This window comes from Cucurbita pepo, chromosome LG14, assembly GCF_002806865.2.
Source record: "Cucurbita pepo subsp. pepo cultivar mu-cu-16 chromosome LG14, ASM280686v2, whole genome shotgun sequence".
Lineage (NCBI taxonomy): Eukaryota > Viridiplantae > Streptophyta > Magnoliopsida > Cucurbitales > Cucurbitaceae > Cucurbita > Cucurbita pepo.
In genome coordinates this window covers 4778093-4789819 of record NC_036651.1, presented here as the reverse complement: position 1 = coordinate 4789819, position 11727 = coordinate 4778093, and the positions used below count along the sequence as shown (strand labels likewise).

Genomic DNA, 11727 nt, shown 5'->3' with positions numbered 1-11727 from the left:
GCTATCGTTCTATCAATCTATCACAAACCTATCCCTTTCTACCCATAACCTAACCGTATTCTTTCATCAATCTCTTCTATTCATAGCACTCCAGTATGTAACCTAACCTTAACGTTTCATGAACGTATCTTCCTTCTATCGTTACATTTCGTTTTGTGCATCCTTCTCGTATCCTATCTCAAACATATCCTTGAGTACATCGTACCATAATTATTATCATACAAACCACATATAATAACATAACATAACATATAGGAAGCATATCGATCCACAGACAATTCACACATATCAATATATATGACACGTGCAGAACCACAGGGCATGTGTCAACATCAAATATAACCATGCCAATAGTAAGGTCACTTACCTGGTTAGCTTAAGTCGTTGTCACGAATATATCCTTAATGAAAGTTCGATTCCGTCGTTATCCTTAATGAAAGTCCATTGAACTCCAAGTCAACCTATGTGAGCCCATGACATCAGTTTCGAGTTTAAATTTCTACAAAATTGTTTCTCTAATTTATATTGATCCATGTGTTATACTTCGTGCGAACGTTAGAGTCTTTGCCTGAGTTAGGTCTTGAAATATTTATATATGTTTGTTATAGTATTATTTTCATACAAACCATGTAATACCCATTAAAATTTTACAGATATTCTATTTTCTGTTACAGTGTTTAATACTCTTTCATAATTTCAATTATATTCACAATCTTCTCTCCCTCTTACTATTTTCTGTTACAGTGTTTAATACTCTTTCATAATTTCAATTATATTCACAATCTTCTCTTCCTCTTACTGTAAGAGAAAATCTCTTTTTACTAGCCAAACTAAATCTTAACCTTTTTTTGTGTTTGTTTTGGCAGGAGAGAAGAAATTCTGATACGTTAAATCTGTTTTAACCCTTCATTTTTATTTTTGTTTGTTACCTTTTTAATTAGATTATCAATTATTTTAGCCAATTTAATAGATTCTATTTTTTTCTACTGTTATTTTGGCCCAATTTAATGGATTCTATTTTTTTCTGCTATCCATCGTGACAATATTTGGATAAAGAAAAGGAGATGTGAGAACTAAATAATTGGATAAAGAAAAGGAGATCTGAGATATAACTTACACATAAATCTCAAATCTCTCTCACGTATAAATCTTGATCATCTCTGCAAACCCATCTCGTATGAATTTGATGCAGGCATTTTTGCTTTCTCACATCTGACCTTTTTCATTTCTATTTCATTTTGGAGATAGGTGTGTTGAGAGATATTATTGGGGAAAGTGGAGAGAGGAGGGAATAATTATTTTTATTTACTTATTTATTAATTTATTATTATTATTATTATTATTTTTTACATAATAATAATTTGTTTGTTTATAATAATTTTTATTTATTTATTTATTTATTTTTGGGCTGTTACATTTTCTTTCATAATTGTATTTACTGTTTGTAATATTTGACTTCGTATTTAATTTTTGAATCATTTTCCTTGATTTAAATTTTATTAGATTTTCATCTCCTATTTTATTTTCTTTTAAATTTTATTTGTTTTCAATTTCTTGTTTTTAGTCACACTTCGGTTTTTCGAAGCCTTGAAAATCGGGTTGTGACATAAATTTCTAGAATTGTGAGAATTTTTGAAAGAACAACCATTAAAGGTGTTACTTTGGCTTAAAATCGAGATAAGATTAGAAAGACTAAGGCATGGCACGTTCAATTGAATGACCATGTCATCATGTTTGTTCCCAAAAGAGAAGAAAAATTTGTTGCCTTACCTCTGTTATTCGAAAACTTGAATTGCCCGCCCTCAAACTTTAAGCTCCAACATTCATACCGTGGTCTGGTTGAGTTTGTTTCTTCATAAACTTTAAGCTTGAACGTCTGTGTATGAATTAGTTTCATCCAATTTGGTGAACGGTAGGAGAGAACAATTGGGGAATAAGGTTCACTCACCTATTAGAAACCTAGAATTCATTTCCTCTTTACTTCTCCATCCTTAGAAAAGTCAACTTAATTGTAGCGATAAGGGCTTCTAAAACGAAAGAAAAAACAGAAAAAAAAGAAAAAAAAAACCTTAAATCAGATTTTCGGTGAGGCATGCCTTGCCAACAAGTACGTATTAATTCCTTGAATCCCCATGTTAAACCCTAGCTACCTTAATAATCGTCTTTTCTTTTTGAGTCACAGTCGTACCTGTGAGGGAGGAGCCGAAAGGTTTAGGTGAGGAATCGAAAACGTCTCGAGACTTCAGACTTCTGTGAGTCCTTAGATAGGAGCAAACCGATGCGGAGGTACGTCGGGGCAAGGAAGGATAGACGCACCATCAGGGACGAATGGATGACGACAATTCCACCGGCGACAGTAACCAGGACCTGCGACTAGGGTTTGTCGAGGCTCAGGCGAGGAAGACAAAACGGTGGGCGCGAGTTGGTCCTTCGGGTATTCCGCGAGTCGTCTCGGCCGACACCACCACTGGGTCGCGTCCCATTTCGGCCCAAAACCAGTGACGCCCAGACGCATCCAAAAACCCTACGCCGTTAGTGGTCTTCGCAGTCCATCGGCGGCTCTGTATCACTCTAGGCTCGGCTTAGTGGCTCGATGTACGAATAATATACTAATTCCTAGGTTTCCGACCATTCTGGAGCCATTCCCACCCTTGTTTCAACCATCTGAGGTCAGTATAACTCCATTTTGATAAAATAGGTTGTGATAAGGACGTACCTTGGTAGCTAGGCATAAGGGCTAGTTATGAAATGGCTCTAAGCGTGTCACTTGATCTTATAGGGGTAGTTAGGCGCCGGAGTTAGCGTTGCGAGTGACTTCTGTCACGGTCAAGGAGGTAAGTAACCTTACTGTTGGTGTTAGTTATGTATGTATGATGGTGCGTGCCCTGTGGCCCTTGCATGCACCATGTGTGTTGCTGATGTATGCTAGGTTATATGTTTCTTGCCGTGAAATGCTACGTATGTCATGTTTATGTATGTGATGTTTGTGCCATGACTTGCTACCCTGTATGCATGAGCTTGATTGACATGTCACGATTGTAATGAGAACTCCGCATGCCATGAATGTGATGACTAGCGTGCTACGATATGCTTACTCGAGGTTTAATCCCGTTATGCCATGTAAGGCGGTGAAGGGATGAAACGTTGTATGTATAATGCCATGGAGGTAAACCGTAGAGACCTCATGCATGCTATGTGTTATGTACACGGGGTTACTCCCCCGTTATGTTAATGATGGTACAGACGCGTACGTTCGATATTATACTCGCTATGATATCATGCAGGCCCTCCTTTTCTGCGGCGTCCGGTATTGTATGCATACGTACCCGACCAATCTGGCCCAGGGAGTCCGCATGCGAACTCGCCTAGTGGGCCCACAGTTACGTACGTGGGCCATGCGTGGGGAGTTACCATGCATCCACCCTGCCCGGATAAAGCAAGGGCCTAAGGCCATGGAAAGGAATGGAAGACAGGTCTCCCTCACGTTTTCTTTCTTTTGGTACTTGTGCTTATGTATGTGTATTATATGTGACCTGCATGCGTCCTAATGTATGTTGTATGTTTAACCCCAACAGTGGGACGACTTACTGGGAATTTTATATAATACTCAAGTCACGTGCTACCTATATTTTCAGGTAAGGGCAAGGCCCCCATGTACGGCTGACGGTGAACGCTGCGAAGGCCATGAAAGTCTTAGGGAGGGCTTGTAGTGTCGTAGGCATCTTGTTTGGACCCCCTCGAATGATAGTTAATTGCAAGTATTTCTCCTAGTTATATGTTGATTTTTTTTTTCTTAGTTAGGTCGTCGTTATTGTTCTCCTCACGTATGAACTACTTATAATAATGAATAAACGGTCGCTATTGAGGCTATTTTGCATAAATTTCCTTACATTTGTTATATGAGTATGAGGTAAGGTCGCTAATTAAGTTAAAGAAAATTAGGGGCGTTACATTAATGGTCAGCTAATCCATTTGGTTTTATTTCAAAGGAGAGAATTTTGAAATTTTCAAAAACCAAACATAAACTTATTCATAAGATTGAGGATAAATTTCTCTATAGAGCTCGAATTTGATTCTTCCTCAAAACTGGTCTTCTAGAACTTAATTAGAGAAATTTGTCCAAGTATTTTTATCTCTTCTTGTAACACCCCAATTCTAAAGATGTATTAAATACAACAACTTTTCGTATTTTATTGAGAATTTTAAAGGCTAAATTTGAGGATGAGGCCGACCAAAACAATACTTAGAAAAATCTTAGTAACTAAAGAAAAGTATAAAAGAAAATAGTGAGAAATTAGGAAAATCGATCAAAGTTGATAGGGAGGAGGGTTATAAGTCATGGATAGTTTGTGGCTAAAAATTCTTGCGACATTAATTTGGTATTGAAACTAAAGACTACTAAATTAGAGGCTCTAGATTTATTATTATTGTAGTAGTTTCTTTTATTTGACGAAATTGAAATGCTTGCGTGGATACAAAATAAGAAGAAAATACAACAAACAAAAGAGGCTCTATGAGTGGCTAAGACACTCTAACCACCAAGATAAAAAGTCTTATTTTAGGTTTAACTCTTGAGTCCCTCCAAACCAAAATATTTTCATCTAAGGCATTGGGTTAACGAGAAGAGATTCGATAAGAAACTTTGCTCGCCCATTTGCATTTGTATGTCCATCCTCATCAAAATAAAGCACTTCCATAACTCTGGAAACGTTCACAACTCGCATAAGAATAGGCCAAAACATTGATTGGATGAAGACATGCTTCATTTATGTCCTTCCATGCATCAACCACTTGCTTATGAAGTTCAACGCAAGCTTCTTCCTTTGAACAACTATATTGTTCCATGTAACATTCAACCGCTGAAGCAACATGTTCCCTTTGTTGCTCAAACTGAAACAGAAAAACAAGTAAATGCAGTTTACTTTAAAAAACAATCAACTTTGTGTGTGCTGCTTTCCAAGGATAGTAAACGATATATACCTTGTGGGAAACGAGGTCATCCATGAGTCTGTCAATTATTGTTGCGGCTTTAATAACTTTAGGTCTTCTAGAAAACCATTCAATCACCTCATTTGTTACTATGTCACCTATACCAATGAGTGAAATGCTTATAACCAAGAAATAAGCCGAGCTATGTAATCCCCATTCCATGTACTCTTTAAATTTTGGTTTGTAATTTTTGTTTAACCATTTAGCTTCTTCAAAGTAGAATTCAGCTAGATTTTTTTATCGGTAAAAATAAATCAAAATGATAACTCTTATTTATATGTATAAAACAGAAGGCAAAAAGATAGGAGAGAGAGACAAGGAAATCTTACTTCTCCTTTGGTTGTATGAATTGGGAGCGAACTTTCATCCATTCCTATTTCATTGTTAATTTCTTTATAAAGATTTAATATTGCTATATATAAAGGTTTCATGTATTTGAGGAGTATATCAATCATAAGTCTATCCCATCTCAAAATTCAATAACACCATTATTCATAAAAAGTTTCTTATACTCCATATGATTACTCATATATGTGTAAATTTCAAAAGATGAAAAGAGTCTTTGTTTTTATACTTTCTAAAAAGTGTTAGAATCTATTTCTTAAATAGTATTATATAAACAATAAATTTATCAAAGGGAATTGTTTGAGTGAAGATTGGGAGTTCTTCAAATGTTCCATAGGCCTCATATGTATCATCTAAAATGGAAGAAATGACGATTACTTTGGTTAATATTTTCCTTCCAACATGATTAAAGCTAAATAAAATTATTAGAGAAAAAAATATATGAAATTTGCACCTTGTGAGTTCCATGAAGTTTTTGTAATAGGTTAAAATCCAGTTTTAAAAAAGCAAGCAAAGTTTGAGAATGGGAAGGATCTTTTTGATACATTGTTATGTACTCTCTTGTTTTTTTATCTTGGAAGGTCTTTTCTTAGTGGCCATTTCAAGGCACGGTCAATTTCAGAACCAAATTTGGGGTTTGTGTTGGCTATAATATTTTTTTAGATGCTTGACACTAAAATGAAGAGCTTCCTCAAGGACATCTTCTACATGCACCCTCATGTTCGTCGCTTCATATAGATTTAAAATTCTTCTCGCATCCTCTACTAGTGATTCTTTGAACTTTCCATTACTTTCTATAAATTTTGTGAATATGTCTGTTCCAAATTCAGGTGCACACAAACAACCATTAGTTCTTTAGCATTTGCTTCTTAAACAACTTTGTTTAACTATAATAGCTTTTAAAGTCTTGATGTATAATTTTTTTATCTCACGGGTTCCAAATAATTATAAAATAATAGTTTAAAAGTTATATATGAATAAACTTACCGCATGGAATTTTATAACCTTGTTATCTAAGCAGTCGAAATAGAACAGAGACAGTGTGAAGATCCTCGTCACCATCAATACTTCTGAAGTCTCTATAGTTTGCATATATTTTTTTCTAAGAGTCGATCAATCTCATTTTCAAAATGATAATAATCTCATTTTCAAAGTGTAAGGTTCTTCATACATAAGAAACTCGGTTGAGACCATAAACAAAAATGGAAGGAAAAAGAAACGTATATCTAAAATACAAGGAGTCAAAATATGACTTAAGTCTAACGGGTCCTCTATAGCATCGCAACTTTAGAATCCACTCACCTCGTCCTCGTGTTAAAAAGTATCAATAAGTAGCTTACTTGTAGGTCTCTAAATCAATATTAACTCTTATCGTGAAGCTAAATGCCTTGTATCTATATGAAGCATAGTTGTAAAATCCCAGCTCCAACAAGAATTACTTTTTCAATTTTTTTTATATGTTTAAATTTTCGATATTTTCTCGCCTTAGAGATCGAATTTCAAGATAAGATAGGAGGGTAAAATACTAAAACCAATATATATATACCTAAAAAAGAAAATAATGAACAATTAGGAAAAGACCATCGGAGACCAAGAAGATGGAGAGGTAAGAGTTTCATATTTTTGTTAGATTTACTTGGAATGAATCACATTGAAAAATTGAGGTTCAAACGAACCTCAAGAATGATGAGTTTCTAGTTTCGAGCCTGCACTTATTTCTCTCTACACTTAATGAAATAGAATGGAAAATAATTTTGATTGAAAAATTGTTTAAACTATATACATTTGGTGAAGTTTATTCAAGTAACAAACAAAAATTATGAAAAAAAAAAAAAGAAATTAGAAAAAACCAAAAACTAATATGAAATTTGGAACAATATTTTAGCACACAATGAAGATTATAGATGCATCATGCACTATAGTGAGTGTGTGTGATCGTTCAAGTTCACTGCTAACACATATTTTCCTCTTTGGACTTTTTGTTTCGAGTTTTCCCTTAAGGTTTTTAAAACACATGCTAGGAAATTCTCCAGTCCGCCAACATAGTATGAACAGATAAAAGCAGTAGTAAGATAGCCCAGCAAGCATACAAATATCGAGTACTAAATCTCATAAAGACAGCAAATCCAACAAATATATATTTAACTTCCTAAGCACAGAGGATCAATAGATGTAGCCACCTAGGGGTAATTTACTCGAGCATACATGCAAAATCAAGGGCACCCTACAAGTATTACTTCTCAATTTCGTATGGTTACTTATAAGTATGTCGCGTGCCTTCCCGAGCTTGATTACAGTTGTAACGGAGCCCAAAAATTACGAAGTTTCTATACAGTGACCTAGTTCACAGTAAAATAGGATTAGCACTAGAATCGAGACGAAAAACAGGTGAAAACAGGGCACTCACGCGCCTGCAAGGGAACTCCCACGCGTCGGCACACTCCCCTACTCGCGGGCTTCACTCGTAGGGCGTACGGGCAGTCAGCGCGGGCAACACGCGGGCAGAGGCGTGTTTCGAACCCCGGCGGACGTAGACTTACCCCTCGAATTTTTTGGGCATGACACATGTCGTAATGGTCCAGCGGTGGGTTTTGGGTTGGACCGCAGGTCGTCAGGGGTCTTCACGGAGCACGGGTCAGGTTTTGGTTCGGTTTCCAGGTCAGCCGTCAGACGCGTGTCAGCGGAGGCGCCAGACGCATCTCTCCACCAGTTGCTCGATACATGTCCTCCCTTCCCGGTGACCACGTGTCTGTCGCCGATTGCCTGAGTTCATCCAATTTCCAGATTCCGGTCAAATTCTATATTAACCTATTTATTTTAAATTTTTCTATCTTCCCATTCATAACTCGAATTAAATTGATTCCTTCACGAGAATTCAAGATCTCAAATCCACATATAATTTTCTTACATTTTTCTTTTATACTCACAGCACTTAATAAATGAAGTTGAATATCGAGAAAAATTCAGTTTCTTACCGAAGTTGGACGATTTTTGATTTCGTTTTTTCTGATCCCGATTTTGACCGCGATTCCACTAAATACTTGCTAGACTCCTCACCTAAGGTATTGTAACTAGATTATTAAAATCTAAGTCATCTAAAACTCTCAGATCTGTATGAAATCTCAAAACAAAAGAGGTCATGACCTTACCTCGCGTTCTTGCCCGTTTCTTGCTGGAAACGAATTGAGACATGAGATGTCATCATGATTGAGTCGTGTTGTTTGGAACCGAAATGACAATGAGATGTGACGTTGCATTGATCTTGACCTCGAATAGAGATAAGGTCGAGTGGAATTGACTAGAGGCAAGTCAATTGTGTATCTCTAACTAAATGATTTGTGGAAGAAAAAGAAAAAAAAAAACATATTTATTTATTTTATTTTTAGAGTATGAATTTTTTTTAAGGAAAGCCATGTTTCATATATAAAATTTATGAAATTAATTGAAGTAATGGAATATGTTATTTTCAGTTGGTTAACATTTAATTCCTACTTCCTACTACTTGATTAAACAATTTACCTAAATTCCTCTTGGACCACAACACTTATGATTAGATAAGAAAAACTTAATCTAAATTTTCGAATAAGAATATTTTATTTTTTAATATATGTATATATTGTTAGATGAAAGTCCCGCTAAATTCAGGAATGATCATGGATTTATAATTAAAAAAATACTATCTCCAATGGAATGAGATCTTTTGGGGAAGCCCGAAGCAAAGCAATGAGAGCTTATACTCAAAGTGGACAATATCATACTATTGTGAAGAGTCGTGTTCAACTAACATGGTATCAGAGCCATGTCAATAAAATCCTCAAATGTCGAACAAAAATATTGTGGGTCTCGAAGACATAGTAAAAAATGACTAAGACTCCAAAAGAAAAGGAGTTGAGCCTCGATTAAGTAGAGGTGTTGGATGAACATTGGCTTAAATTTTTGCAGATTCAATAAAATTAATTATCAACCACCTTGAAGGTTGACCCCAAGTCGAGTATACAAATTGTGTTGGAAATTTGAAAAAATCTTAATCCTTAAGTCATTCACTTTATTTCTTACTAGGAGTTGATTAGACCCAATGCTCCGTGGGGTAGGGTCGGGGACACATTAGTTTCTTCTTTATGCCTATATTAATGTGTTTACTATTTCGAAAGTGAAATCATTCATTTGATTTCATTACATCATTGGTATAGCCTCTTCAACGTCCTAAATTTTGGTTATGTCTTGTGTATCTTTTGAATAAAATATTTGTAACCATCTCATGTCTAAAATATAGAATTTAAATTAAATATTTAATGACTCTGAGTTGGACATGCACATATAGGCTTACACACTCATGCATATAGGCTTACACATTCCGTATATAGACATCAAATGGACCCACTAAGTGATTATCCCATTTTCTTAAACCCTAATCCTAAATATAGGCTTACACACTCTCACATAATCAAACCACAGAATGAAAATAAGACCCAAAATCATTTCTATCCGTACATGTCCATAGAAACACATAAGGAGGAGTAATCCATGCTCATCGAGATTCAAAATTGGCATCCTTCTTAAACATCTAATAAACTATTTAAAAATACTTATTAGTCATACAATACAATAGTGCATCCAACCAGCCCATCGAGATTCCAGCAGTGAGCCTACTTACCGTTCAAGCTCAATTTGGTGCTCTTAAGCTTGTTTTAATCAAATGTTCTCAATTCAATTTCATATAGTCTAATTTCATATTCTATCCACTTATAAAATTGAACTAAGAACCTCGCGTGAACCCAACATCATTTAACTATCCCAAAATTAATTTTAAACTATGCTAGAAATATTTAATTACATAAACAGTATCATAACGGTTCAAAATTGGCTGAGGAGAGAAGTTTGGGATAGAATTCTCAGTAGATTAACAAATTCTTGTTATTTATAGATCCACACGACCCTCAGTCTGCTCTTTTGGTACTATGAAATTTGGAAGGCATGTTCGGAGCGTTCGAGAATTCGTTGTCAAATAGAAGAATCTCACTACGAAGGAAACAAGTTAGGAACAGATCTAAGATATGGACTCCACCGTGACTCACATTATATGGACTCCACCGTGACTCACATTGCAAATTTTGAACTTAGTGGATTGACATGGACGATAGTCAATTAAGTGGGGAGGATGTTATACTCATGCTTGTCTAGGACATATTGTTTATGACTGCATGCTCATGATATGTCAAACTCTTTCTACTTGCTTTTATGTTATATTACTTTCTTATTACATTTTCTGTTGTATGACCGACAAAATTATGTCTACTCCTGCTAGATCTGAATGGTCCCGACCAAGTATTGTAATCGCTATTGCCTACATGTTTTGAATGCAATTTACTTTCACAATACTTACTTTCAACTTTTTTTCAACCATTTCTCTCACCAACGTTTTCTAAAATGACTCATGGACATTAGAACCTATTTGGATGATATTAACTCAAAGCACAACATTTTTAAAATTTGAAAACATAAAACTAACATATACATAAAACAAGCCCCAAAAACTAACATATACAACAGTTTTGGACCCTTTACATGTCAAAATCTTCCCTTTCATACTCTCCTCCTCCTCCGTGGATCTTGCTTTATATTTAGTTGATTTATTGATTTCTCGGTCATTTATTTATGTTATCCATATTTAATTTTCAACTAAACCAATTATTGTTGAGTCAGTTTTAGATTATTTCAATAAAAACCTATTCTTAGGTTTAGAACAGGTGAATTTCTGTTAGATATTTTCTTGTTATTAGTCGAGCTAGTCGGTGTCTGTGTATTTCTGTTTTTTTATGTAGGCATTGTAACCTATGAATAAAGATAGATCATTCTTGTGCATTTGTAAAGTCTCTGAAACTTACAGTTATCATTTGGTATCAGAGCGGAAGCAAAACAAAGTGATCCAAGAGAGAAAATGAGTGACGACAAAATACTCACCAAGATTCCACAGTTTGATGGTCACTATGACCATTGGAGTGAACTGATGGAAAACCTCTTGCGTGCCAAGGGTTTGTGGAGTCTAGTGGAAGAGGGTTACACCGAACCGATAGAGGGAATCGAAGTGACTGCAGCGCAGAAAAGGAATCTTGAGCTATGGTCACTATGACCATTGGAGTGAACTGATGGAAAACCTCTTGCGTGCCAATGGTTTGTGGAGTCTAGTGGAAGAGGGTTACACCAAACCGGCAGAGGGAATCGAAGTGACTGCAATGCAGAAAAGAAATCTTGAGGAGCTCAAGATGAAGAACCATCAAGTGAAGCACTACTTGTTCCAAGCAATTGATCGGGTTGTGTTTGAATAGATCTTGAATCGCAAAACATCCAAGATCATTTGGGATTCGATGAAGAAAAAGTTTGGAGGCAACGAAA

At 35.6% G+C, this 11727-nt stretch overlaps 1 pseudogene; it reads right to left on the bottom strand.

The window, feature by feature from the left end:
• Nucleotides 1–4601: 4601 nt before the first annotated feature.
• On the bottom strand, nucleotides 4602–11329 carry LOC111810439 (annotated as a pseudogene).
• Between the last annotated feature and the right edge of the window lie 398 nt (nucleotides 11330–11727).